Source organism: Hylobates moloch, unplaced genomic scaffold, assembly GCF_009828535.3.
Source record: "Hylobates moloch isolate HMO894 unplaced genomic scaffold, HMol_V3 SCAFFOLD_868, whole genome shotgun sequence".
In the NCBI taxonomy this organism is placed as follows: domain Eukaryota; kingdom Metazoa; phylum Chordata; class Mammalia; order Primates; family Hylobatidae; genus Hylobates; species Hylobates moloch.
Window position 1 is genome coordinate 1 of NW_026653143.1, and position 12383 is coordinate 12383.

General features: G+C 34.2%; 1 pseudogene; it reads right to left on the reverse strand.

The window, feature by feature from the left end:
- Positions 1-1630: 1630 nt before the first annotated feature.
- On the reverse strand, positions 1631-3554 carry LOC116464515 (NKG2-F type II integral membrane protein-like; annotated as a pseudogene).
- Between the last annotated feature and the right edge of the window lie 8829 nt (positions 3555-12383).

Here is a 12383-nt window from a genome sequence, read left to right on the forward strand (position 1 = left end):
TGGCCAGAAATTTCTAAAAGAAAAGAAAGAATTTTCACTTAAATAATAATTATGAAAACATTATAAATATATTAAAATTGAAAACCACTATTTGCAGTACCAAAAACTTTCATAAATTGTTTATAATTTTGATATAAATGAACTCTTCAGCGTTTGTACTTAGTACTTTTATTCTTCTTCTCATGTTAATAAAGAAATCTTAATTCTTGCATTATAATAGTTACCCCAATTGACTGAATAAACACAGTAAGGATTTAAATAAGTTTCCTGATACTGTGCATTCATTCCTCCAGATACTGTGACTAAATCAATCTATTTTTGTACTATATTTCTCAGAGTTGGAGATTTAGAAGAGAAATGAGAGGTTGTCATTTGGAAATAAATGACATGGAAGCTACAGATTGGGTTTTCTGGGCACCACACCATTCTTTAACTAGATAAGCCCTCACTTTTATCTGATTCGGTTTTGGTGGAATAACAGTGGTCCTGACCAGGTGACATAGACTCGTCTCTCTCTGCTACTCCCTACTAAAAACAACTATCAACTCTGGGATTAATGAAAGACAAAAGCAATGGAGAACTCTGAAAGCTGGAAAGAGAAAGATGAAATTGTCTGGGACCCTAGCATCAGAGATCAACCAAGTGTTCCAGTGAGCATCTTACGTTCCCCACACGACACAAGAAGGTGACCTAAGCCTGCTGTTTCCCTGCACCCGACCTGGCAATAGGAGGAGCCCAGCAAAGCTCACTCCTGTTCTGTATTGAAGGGGAGTCCCCTCCGCAACACCAGGCAAGGCTGGTACCACTGGCAAGGATGATCTACCAGGAGACTTGCTACCAATACAGCCAGAGGAAGTGCTTCCTTCTCATACCAAGAGACATCAGGGTGCATGTGGGTGAGGAGGATCAGCAAAGGAACCCAATGACTACCAGTGCACCACCCAGGGTCCTCTTTGCCCTGAGGGCATGAGACTCACTTCCCCATCCAGAGACACAGGATTGAATGGATTCTTAGTGTTCTTTGCACATAGTAGAGCAGTGAACAGTAACAAATGTCAGATAACTGCAATAATATGGAGGAATTGCACAAATATCAGATAGGAGTGAAAAACACAGACATGAAATTCACACTGTATGATTCCCTTTATATAAATTCAAAAGCAGGCAAACGTTATTTATAACATTAAAAGTCAAGATAGTGTTTTGGAGAGGAGTCAGGGTAAGTGATGAGGGCACACACAGGGGTGGAACTGCTAGAGCTGGAAACTTTTATTTCATGATGTGACTTGTATCACATGAGTTCATTCACTTTGTGATCAGTCTGCACGAGCAGATCACATCATGCCTGATAAAATTAGATAGCAAAATTTATTGTGGATTCAAAGCATTTATAGAAGCATGGTTTTCCATGAAAAGCAAAAACTGAAAACAATCAAAAGTACATTAGTAGTATATGAATTTTAAAACATTATTAAGTCAATCAATTAAATATTACATAAACTTGAAAACATATAAGCTAAATATATATACCCACACCATATGGATGATTTCTGCAAATATATTATCGACCGAAATAAGCTTTTCATAAAGTGTTTAAAACATTTACATCTTACCATTTCTTCTTCATTTTCTATAGAAAGCAGACCAGAGTTCTTCGAAGCACAGGCCAGCAAACTCTCTTCCCAAGTTCTTTTTTCCTTACCAATGTAATAACAACTGTTGGAATATGTAATCCACTCCCCAGGACAATGGCCACAATGATGTGCTAAATAAAGATACGAATTACTATCTAGACAATATGAATTTTTAAAAATGAAAATTAGTTTACATATTTGCAACAGTATAAACATATATGTGCTTAACATATTTATGCATCCTTACAGGCTTATAAATATATGCTTTTTAATAACCGAGTCAGTCATACACACATGCACAGACTAGGGTTAGCCTCTCATCCCCTAATTGTGTTCCCATTTAAAGCAAACCAACAAACAAAAATACACTCTACACATGTCTTGAACATCACTGATACACAACTGCTTTTTTAGGATAGTAAAATTATTTATTTCATATCATCTCATAACAGTAGGAAACTTCTGTTAATTGGGAGAAAGAGGGTAGAATGATTACAAGTATTTCTACTTATTGGAGAAAAGGAAATGCTGACTTATAATCTTCATTTATAAATATTTATGGCTCAATTTTTTGCCTTATTTTCTGCAAAAATGCCATTATTCTTTTACATGCCTTAAAACAGACACAAAATATACATTCTACTAATATCAGAATGTTGAAAATAAAAATGCACCTTTCTGGGTTCTTGTATTCGGGGAAGAATTCTTCTGCTCCAGGACTGTAATAGAAAAATTAAAATGATTTTTATAAAAACTAATATCTAGATAAATCATAACGAGTTTAGTTTCTCACTTTGAAACTTTGTGTGTTATTTAAAATGGGGACAATCTTTAATAAAATTAACTTTTTCTATACAAATAAATAAATAGATCTTTGAAAGAAATATTTTTAAAGACTTTAGCACGAAACTTCACCATCTCTTGTAGTATTTGATGTAACCACTTTCAAAAATTAATTTCTTTTTCTAAATAGTTTTCTCCTATACCATGGCTTTGACTTATGAAATCAGAAAACATATCTATCTTTGTGTGTCTGTGTATACACATATAGAATACACACGCAAAAAATAAACAAATGTTCTCTACAATCATTTTGTTATTTATATTATAGTTGTGAAAAGTTCAGAATAACCATATTACTTTTGGGTCCAAATATATACATTAAAATAAGAGTTCTATTCTTCAACAGTATGAAATATTTTGAGGCACTTCCAAGCATTAAATTAAAACGTTCTCTTCTAATCTTTCAAGAATATGCTTACAAGGAATAAGAACTATTGTTTTTAACACAGTGGCCATCAGAACAATGCAAATGATTCCCAGGACCTCAGCAGTGAGCTTCCCAGGAGGTGGCAGTAAACCTGCAGGGAGAGAAATAGAGGCACTGAGAGAGGAGATAGAAAGTCGATTAGGATTACGTAAAAGAGAACCCACATGCACAGGGAAACATAACGATAAACTCTGGCCTCTAAATCTACATCTGCTCTGGTAATCTTTCTCTCAGAATATGCCATTTCACTTGCAGTAAATATAATGCTCCACGAGTGGATCGCAGATTACAGTTGAACAACGCCCGAATAAAATTAGTCTTCTGATTTCACAATAGAATATTAGATCCCAATTAGGAACTCTGATTGTCACAAGTGCAAAATATTCCCTAATCTTTCCCCACCCTTCTGCACTCAACTGCACGTCCTAGAACAATAATATTGAAGATCTATTTAATGTCTTACCTTGGCAGTCATATATTTTATCAATCCCTTGATGATTCAGATAAGCATTTTGAAGGTTTAATTCTACTTGGAATATTTCCTGTTCGGTTTCTGAAATGGAGCTTTTATTGCCTTTAGGTTTCCTTTGCTGCCTCTTTGGGTCCTGGGCCAGACTCACTTCTGAAAATGTTCCTCTTGGTTTATTCATCTCTGCAGCTGTGTGCTGTCAGGGACTGTGCTCTATGATAACTGCACTTAACAAGCTATAAATGGTGTATATTCTGACAGGATCCCTGGTATAGCAATCTGCATGTGTTGGGGCTGAGCAGTAATGTTTACTTGGCTGTTAACCAATGTAAAATTCTGCTACTAATTTCCTAAAGCTTTAAACAAAAATCTCGTGATATAATTGGTAATTTTTTAGATGTATTCTGTATTTGACATAATATTACTAGTGGGAACAACAAAAAAATTAAACTTGTGAGAACTAGGAAGTTCATGAAAAAAATATTTGTATTAAATTAAGGTTAGATTCTTCAAAAATATTTAACACCAATAGACTGCATATGTTAACAATTAAAATACTGTATTTAGTAATACACAAATTTTATCATAGTTTTAAGAGTCATTGATGGTTAAGGATTGTGTGCCATAAGATAAAATAGTTCTGTCAGCATATAGAGTAATTTCTTATACTAAAATACATTGTTAGTGACTTACATTCATTTATTAAAAGGACCTGAGGTATTGTCAGAAGATTTTTTTTCTAAATTCGGAAATCAGAAAAAACATTAAAATTTTAAAAATATATCTTATATCTTGTAAAACAATATATTACCCTATGCGTAAACTAAATACTATTGAAACAAAATATATCTTTAAATTGCTTCTTTTACACAAGAAATTGGTAATTGACTTAATGACTAAAATATGAAAACTTAAAATGATAAATAAACGTGTGGGCCATCTACGGAAGATCAGTGTCCAATCAAACTTTCAGAAAGCTCCTATGATTGTATAAGTCAGTGAGGGTCGCTTTGGTTGTATAAGTAATTGTAATAGTTCAGATAATGTAATTTAGTAATCTAGTCAATGAGCTCTGTAGTCAGTGAGACTACAATTAATTCTAGCTTTGCAAGTTATAATGTGTGACCTTTACTAAATTACTTAGTGTCTACTAACCTAGTTTACTAATCTACATTGAGAAAAATAATTTATAAAGTATAATGTATGTAAAAAAAATAAACACACAACCTGGCACATATTAACACTGAATACATAATAGATATTTTAACTATTTTTAACACAACTGCCATTTTATTATTTCTGATTTGCATTAGAGTGTGTTAAAATAACTCATTAATTAGGTGTCTTATGTCAGGGTGGTACATCTTTTTTGCAATGTTTGGTTCAATTGTTTTAAGTTTTCCAGTTGTTTATAATTAAGGTCAGATTTGCATTTTATGGAAATGTTTTCATCCTTACTTTTATTAAAAATTAAAACTGCTTTCATGAAATCTAGGTATGTGATTGAGAATTAATGCTTGACATTCACAATTTGATGTATCCATTTTAAAAATGTATTTTTAAAGTTTGGTCGAAATGTAATATACAATTAAACCAGTAATGATTACAAAATCCAAAATTAATTGTTCATTGTCATGATGGTTATGGGTTTCACTCTAAATTACATTGATTGGCAAACCTATTATTATGTATGCATCTACTTGAGTGATTCTCCACCAGCAATAATGTGAATACTCTAAGAAATCCTTAAACATATTTTATATTTTGGCTTGTTTTTCATCTGGAATTATTCACATGAAGAAAGTTCTACCTTGATTTTCGTCTATATAAACTTCACCTCAGGTGCATCACAGCCAGTATTTACAATCTTCTACTAAATGAGATGAGCTAGTAGAGAAACAGGGAGAGTAGCAACACTTACCTACTGTCATCAGAAAGCCACATGCCCTTCAGTGGAGAGGTCAGGTTACCTCTGAAAGACACTAACGTTATCTGTGATCTTCACAGACTGCCCTTTGAAGGGTCAGAGTGAGGCAAGAGTGGAAAGAGTAGATTCCTCACCAATGTGTCACTGCAGATTTGAACAGGAAATTCTCACCCTAGGGCTATTTTGAATCAGTTTATCTCATCACACACTTTAGAATATAGGAGACTTCGGGTGGCTAGTGTGTCATTTAGTTTGTTCATTTTCAAGTGCCTCTTAGAAATTATTTTTATAGTTGACAAGATGGGGAGAGAGCAGAGATTTGATCCACGCAGTTAACTGTTTCCATCTCAGTCACAAACACCAAAGTCTCGTAACTTTTCAAAAGTATCTTAGATGGTTACTTTCTACATTTAGACACCGTGCCTAAAAGTTGACATTATATACTTCTTTATCATATACCCCTATAATATCACTGCTATCATAATAAAAAAATTTAAATAATAATCTTATCAATAGGAATTTAATGTACTTGTCACTATTTTGAGAAAATGTTACATTTTCAACTTAATTGTAACTGACATGAATTCTCAAACTTATCTTCTTGATTTCTTTGCCTTAGTTCTTAAAATTCCCTCATTCATTTTTCTTCTTTATATAAGTTAACCAGATTGCTCCAATTAAAATAAATGAATCTTGAAATAATAAAATATTAAACAATACTGAGCTATATTTCTATGCCAGAGACTGAAATAATAAAAAACTACCTACTATATTGTTCACCGATTCCTTCTCTAATCATGACTTATTGTCTGCATTTTAATAGAAATATTCGTTGTAAATGATTAAAGCTGAAGTTAAACTATGTAGGGAGGTAAAAGCAATTTTAAAAACATCGCCTACTTAAAAATGGGGAGGCCAGAAAACTGAGATTTTTTAAAACACAAGTAAAATGATACATGAATGTCCGGGCGTGGTAGCTCATGTCAGTAACCCCAGCACTCCAGAATCACTTGAGCTCAAGAGTTTGAGGTTAGCATGATACACAGGATGAAACCCCATCTCTTCAAAAAAAAAAAAAAAAAATACAAAAATTAGCTGAAGATGCTGGTGTTTGCTTGTAGTCCCAGCTGATCTGGAGGCTGAGGTGGGAGGATAGCTTGAGCCCTGGAGGTCAAGGCTGCAGTGAACTGTGTTAGTGTCTCTGCACTGCAGCCTGGGCAACAGAGCCAGACCTTGTCTCAAAAATGAGTAAACAAAAATTAAAAAAAAAAATGGTATATGAATATCAGGAAAAAAAACTATGAATTATCTAGTTGTATTAAATAAAAATCTTTTCATCATTCATTTTCTATCAATAAAAGGAGGAATGTTTATGCATAATTCTATTGCCCAGGCTGGAGTGCAGTGGTGCCATCTCGGCTCACTGCAACCTCTGCCTCCTGGGCTCAAGCGATTCTCCTGCCTCAGCCTCCTGAGTAGCTGGATTACAGGCATGCGCCACGAAGCCCAGTTAATTTTTTTTGTATTTTTAGTAGAAACGAGGTTTCACTGTGTTCTCCAGGATGGTCTCGATCTCCTGACCTCGTTATCCGTCTGCCTCGGCCTTCCAAAGTGCTGGGATTACAGGCGTGAGCCACCGTGCCCAGCTATTCTCTAAAATCTAAAAAGTTGGAATTTAAATCCCTATTTATTTCTTTGCAATGAGAATTATTATTTGCCCTTCCATCAGAATGACTAATGTTGGCTAGGTATACATGTTTTTCTGTAAAATATATTGTAATATATTTTCACAAAATAAATTAATAATGTCATAAGTATATATGCTTGTGTTCATATTGTATCTATTTCTATTACAAGTAAATTTATTTATATTTACATTTTATTACATTTTCATAAACTAGGTTAATTTTTTCTATTAGTCACATTACGGAATTAAAACAATAAAATCATTCACTAAAGATGCCACATAACGTACCATTCACTAATGTTTTCTGTTTAAGTTTGAAGTGCTGATGTCTACTATTGGTACAAACATCCACTTGGAGTTTTCCATTAAATCGTGTTATACTCTTATTGTTTGCTTAATGACAGGGATACATCTGAGGAATGTGTCTTTAGGCAATTTCATCCCTGTGTCCACATCATAGAGTGTATTTACACAAACCTAGATGATATAGCTACTACAGTCCTATGTTATATGGGATAGCCTATTGCTCCAAGGATATAAACCCATACAACATGTTACTGTAGTGAATAATGTAAGCGGTGACCAGAATGGTAATTTTTGTTTATCTAATAATATATAAACATAAAAAAAGTAAAATATGGTAAAAAAAAAAAAAAAGGTTAAAAATGGCATCCTTTTATATGGCACTTACCCTGAATGAAGTCTGCAGAAATGGAATTTTCCCTGGGTGAGTCAGTGAGTAAGTAGCAAGTGAAAGTCAAGGCCTAGGATATTACACAGCACACTACTGTAGGATTTATAAACTGTACACTAGGGTATACTACATTTATGCAGCACCTTTTTCTTCAGCTAATAATAAAATAACTTTAGCTTACTGCAACTTTGTTGGTTTCTAAATTTTTCATTTTTTAAAACTTTCTGCCTCCTTTTAAATACCCTTTATTTAAAAACACAAATTGCACAGTCTTAAGAACTATTTTCTTTATATTCTTATTCTACAAACTTTTTTCTATTTTTCATTTTAATTTTTTTCTTTTTAAACTTTTTTTAAAAACGAAGACACAAACACATACATTAGCCTAAGCCTACACAGTGTCAGCAAGATTAGTATCACTGTCATCCCCTCCACATCTTGTCCCACTGGAAGGTTCAGGCAATAACACATGTGCAGCTGTCCTCTCCTATGGTTACAATGCCTTCTTCTGGAATTCCTCCTGAAGGACCTTCCCAAGGTTGTTTTTCAGGTAACTGTTTTTGTAGAAGTAGAAGGAGTACACTCTAAAATAATAATTAAAAGTATACTACAGTAAATACATAAACCAATAACATTGTCATTTATTATCATTATCAAATATCATGTAGTGTATGTAATTGTTTGTGCTATACTTTTATTCCACTGGCAGCATGGTAATTTGTTTACACCAGCATCACCACAGACATGTCTATTGCTATGACATCACTAAGTCATAGGAATTTTTCAGCTCCGTTATAATCTAGTGGGACCACTATCTATGTGCAGTCAGTCATTGACCAAAACATCATTTTGTGGCACGTGACTGTATATCATGTCCTTTGTTAATCAAAATAATACAGGTTTCTACTGTTTCAGCATTTAATGTGAATGAAGTTTATGCTTATACAAAGGCACAATAAATATATAAAAACAAAACAAAAATTACACAAGATAACTGGAGTAATTAGAATTTAGTCTATATGATGTGTATATATATATGTTTATATGACGTAGATACAGACACACACACACACACACACACACAGAACTTACGATGATTAATATTAGGTGTCAGCTGGATTGGATTGAAGGATGCCTAGATAGCTGGTAAAGTGTTGTTTCTGGCTGTATCTGTGATGGTGTTGCCAGAGGAGATTGACATTTGAGTCAGTGGACTGGGCAAAGAAGACCCATCCTCAGTGTGGGTGGGCACCATCCAATGGCTGCCAGTGCGAGTAGAATAAAGCAGCTAGAAGAAGGTGGGGTAAGCTGGCTTGCTGAGTGTTCGGCTTTCATTTTTCTCCTGTGCTGGATGCTTCCTTCCGTTCCTCCTGCCCTTGGACGTCAGAATCCAGGTTCTTCAGCCTTTGGACTCTTGTACTCACACCAGTGGTTTTACGGGGGCTCCTGGGCCTTCGACCACACACTGAAGGCTGCACTTTTGGCTTCTCTGCTTTTGAGGCTTTCGACTCGGACTGAGCCACTACCGGCTTCTTTCTTCCCCAGCTTGCAGATGGCCTATTGTGGGACTTTGCCTTGTGATTGTGGGACTTTGCCTTGTGATTGTGGGAGCCAATTCTCCCTAATAAACTCCCTTTCATATATACATGTATCCTATTAGTTCTGTCCATCTGGAGACCCCTAACACCGAACTACATATGAATTACTGTGACTATTGCAAATAATGGCAATATCTGGTTTCCTATGGGTTATGGCTAAGTTGGAAGTCAATAAGAAGTGAAAATATACTTTTAATGTAACATGAAATAAAATAATTTTCAAGGAATTTAAGAAATTGGAGTGAATTAGTTATTACTAACTCTAAAGAAAATACAATTTAAATATCTTCAATAGATTAAGCACACCTTCCCAATGAAAACTTGGATATTCAAAAAGAAGACTTAAAGTAAAGGAATTATGTGGATATACCTAATTGGATATTGAATATAGTGTATTGATGACATAGTTTCCAACATTGAAATAAATATTTGTATTAGAATTTGGGGAGCAGATACAGGCTAACTGGTAAATAAAATAGAGAGTAATCTTACTTTGTTTGTACTAGTATAATAAAATATCACAAACTAAGCAATCTATTAACCATACAGATATATTACTCACAGTTCAGAGAGCAGGGAGGTCCAAGATCAAAGTGCCAGCAGGTGTGTTGTAAATTGTATTAAATTAACAAGTTTGTATGTGGAAAGTAAACAATGAAAATATTTATTATGAAAACATAAGGGAACAACAGAGTTTAAACACTTGGTAATGTTCAATCAGAATGTAATAAAAATGAAGTTATAATTAATACCTGTGCTTATATATTTCCATACAAATAAAATACATAAGGATTATATTTTAGAAACTGATAATTATATTAAGTATACAGTAATTTGAATTTGAAAGCAAAGAATGTATATATTCAGTAATAACTGCTTGTTGTCTTTATGAGACATTCCTTTCATGTAAGCATAAAGAAAAATGAATATAAAAGTGGAGCTACCATATGATCCAGCAATCGCACTCCCAGGTATATACCCAAAAGAAAGAAAATCAGTTTACCTAAGGGATAGCTGTACTCCCATGTTTGTTGCAGCACTGTTCACAATAGCCAAGATCTGGAAGCTACCTAAGTGTCCATCAACGGATGAATGGACAAAGCAAATGTGGTATATATCAACAATGGAGTAATATTCAGCCATAAAAAAGGAATGAGACCCTGTCATTTGCTACAACATGAATGGAACCAGGGGTCATTATGTTAAATAAAATAAGCCAGGCCGGGCGCGGTGGCTCACGCCTGTAATCCCAGCACTTTGGGAGGCCGAGGCGGGCGGATCACAAGGTCAGGAGATCGAGACCATCCTGGCTAATGCGGTGAAACCCCATCTCTACTAAAAATACAAAAAATTAGCCGGGCGTAGTGGCGGGCGCCTGTAGTCCCAGCTCCTCGGGAGGCTGAGGCAGGAGAATGGCGTGAACCTGGGAGGCGGAGCTTGCAGTGAGCAGATATCACGTCACTGCACTCCAGCCTGGGTGACAGAGCAAGACTCCGTCTCAAAAATAATAATAATAATAATAAATAAAATAAAATAAGCCAGTCGCAGGAAGACAATCATCACATGCTCACACTTAGCTGTGGGATTTAAAAATCACAACAATTGAACTCATGGAGAGAGAGAGTAGAAGGATGGTTACCAGAGATTGAGAAGGATAGTGGAAGGGTAGTAGTAAGGAGGTGAAAATGGTTAATTAATGGGTACGAGAAATAGAAAGGATGAGGAAGACCTAGTGCTTCATAGTACAACAGGGTCACTACAGTCAATAATAATTTAATTGTATATTTTAAAATAACTAAAGAGTATAATCGGATTGTTTGTAACACAAAGGATAAATCCTTAGGGAGATGGATGCAGCATTTTTACATGATGTCATTATTATGCACTGCCTGTCTGTCTCAAAACAGCTCATGGACACCATAAACATATACACCTACTATGTACGCACTGAAATTAAAATTAAAATATTTAAACAAGGAGAGTTGAAGATAAAATATTTAACAACATATACCATAACTCACAAACTGGTAGAACACTATTACAGTCATAATAGTGCTGTCTTAATCTAAGGCAAGCCCTTTACTGGAATTGAGGAAGCATGCTTCATAATGTTAGATTAATTTTCCAAACCACTAGTAATATACATTTTTATCATTGCATGTACCTAATGCTACAAGTTCAACATATAATTGAATAAAGTGAATAAGAAACAATCATAAATGGGATTTTAAACACTTTTCTCTCCCTGCTTAACACACAAACAAACCATAGAAACACCAAACAAGCCGATAGAAAGATTTGAACTGGACAAGTAGTTATCACTCATATGCACACACTGACGCATATGTAGAATACTCACATATTTAATTTCAAAAGAAGCTTTTCCCAAATACTATAATCTCATAATTCTAAGCATGCATATTAGTAAAAAATATAGGACTATGATTTCAATGTAGTACCACTAGCCAAGCTTGGCCAGTGGACAGTTACAAAATAGCTATTCTAATTCAACATTAATTAATACAAAATAAATAACATGTGAAACCAGTTTCTCAGCACACTAGCCACACCTTTGGACACAAAGATGAAGAATATTTCCAGCTTCACAGAAAATGTTCTAACTAGTTTGCCTACGACAGAAGTCAATAAAAAAAATCTGCAAACCTTACATAGTTTTAAATTCAGTAATACATGTCTAAATAACATATAGGTGAAAGAAATTATCAAAATGAATGGTCACAATTTTTATATGAATTATAAGAAAAGTAGAACAAAAGTCTTTCTTGTGAAAACTGATTGCCCTCAATGTACATAGATTACAAAAGATGAACTAAAAATTACCTGTGAATGCACTAAAATAAATTAAAAATAGGAAAGCTAAAATGAAATACAAGTGATATATAAGAAAAAATGAATAAACAGTAAAAAATCACGATAAAGAATAATGTTACAATAGAGAGAACAGCAAGGCCAAAGGTATTTTCATTGAAAATACTTTTAAAATTTGATGAGACTACTAAAAATATACACCTACTAACTTATCCCCAAAACTAACTAATTTAACATTTTAAAAAATTGATAAGGGCCAGGCACAGTGATGCCTC